Here is a 1,773-nt window from a genome sequence, read left to right on the forward strand (position 1 = left end):
AATTTCATAAATTCATTCTTTTTAATAGCTGAGTAGTACTCCATTGTGTAAATGTACCACATTTTTTGTATCCATTCCTCTGTTGAGGGGCATCTTGGTTCTTTCCAGCTTGTGGTTATTATAAATAAGGCTGCTATGAACATAGTGGAAAAGGAACGGCTAACTGTTTCTAATCCTCGTTGGAAGTAAGTTCACTACTCGACTCAAACACTCACTGGAGTTATACTCTTGTCCTTGTTGGACATTAAGGGATGTTGTGTTTCCCTACAGTCATATTCATCCAAAGTTGTTTAGTTGTTGTTGTTGTGTTCTTTTGTGGCTGATGTTGTACCTGTTTGCTTTCTTTAAGTTTTACAACTCAAAGCAGAAGATGAAGAATTCATAATTCAAAAAGTTCTAAAGGGAACTGCCGTAACTATGTGAAGAGCAAAACCCACTCCGGAAGTTTAGTCACACTGAGGCAATATGAGAGTCAGTATTCTCAATGAAGAAGCTTCTAACCACAGAGGTCCTTAGGAAACAGAATAAGGAAATCCATCTGATAGTATTTCTTAGTGTAGATCCATGTGAAAGAGCAAGTGGGTGAGGTTTCAAAGTGGACTTGGATTTTCTGCTTTGTTTTGTTTTTTGAAAACAAAGTGCTATCAATAAATAAAACTAATGCACTCCATGTGGGCCTCAGAAAACCAATACAAGGAGCCACTTAACTGGGATTTTGAGATGTAGAAATATTCATAAGCATTTAGCATTTACTATAACTAAGTACATAAATTGCTAAAAAACCGAAACATAAAGTGTGGTCAATGTTATAGGTTCCGTCCAGGGTTTTTCTAAATTTTCTAAATTTTCATATCATTTCACTCTCCAAAATGAATGTTTAGCTGACAAGTGCCGACATGAATACCTAGTATATCAAAGAAAATAATTTAAACAGGAAAATCTGTGACATTTTTGATTAACAAATTATCTTTTTAGGGCAAACCCAGGAAGATTTTTTTTCTTCCCCTTTCAGTAACCATGACCTAATTCATATTCCTCACCACAGAATCAAAGGTGAATATGTACAATTAGGTACTCATTTCAAATCATCCTATTTTTAAGAGAAATTCAACTATTTTGACATCATTTGATCATTTGTATATATGATTTAATAAGCTATATTGGTCTTGGGACATTACTTGTTCTTCATATTTTATGCTATATGTTATACCAGCTAGTTTTCCTATATTGTGCTATCAGAATCAAGTAATAAATAACAGCAATAAGATAGATGCATTTCCCTTTATGCATCAGCAATATGTGATGTCTTAAAGAGCTGTAAAATAGACCACTCGAGTATCGAGGTGCCTTGCCAGAGGAGTCTTCGGATACCCGCAAGGATCCGCATGGGACTCCCCACGGGATCCTAAGACCTCTGGTGAGTGGAACACAGCATCTGCTCCAATCCAATCGTGCGGAACCTGAGACTGCATTAACTAGGGAAGCAGGCAACCCGGCCTCTGCTGGGGCACAAGTCCCTTCCAGTCCACTCAAGCACTTGGGTGCCTTGCCAGTGGAGTCTCCTGACACCTGCAAGGACATGCACAGGATTCCTCACGGGATCCTAAGACTTCTGGTGATTGGAACACAACTTCTGCCAGGAGGCAGGTTCGAACACCAGATATATGGGTACCTTCCCTGCAAGAATAGAGCTTGCCTGCAGAGAATACTCTGACCACTGAAACTAAGGAGAGAGCCAGCCTCCCAGGTCTGCTGATAGAGGCTAACAGAGTC

The sequence above is a fragment of the Mus caroli genome, chromosome 14, assembly GCF_900094665.2.
Source record: "Mus caroli chromosome 14, CAROLI_EIJ_v1.1, whole genome shotgun sequence".
Lineage (NCBI taxonomy): Eukaryota > Metazoa > Chordata > Mammalia > Rodentia > Muridae > Mus > Mus caroli.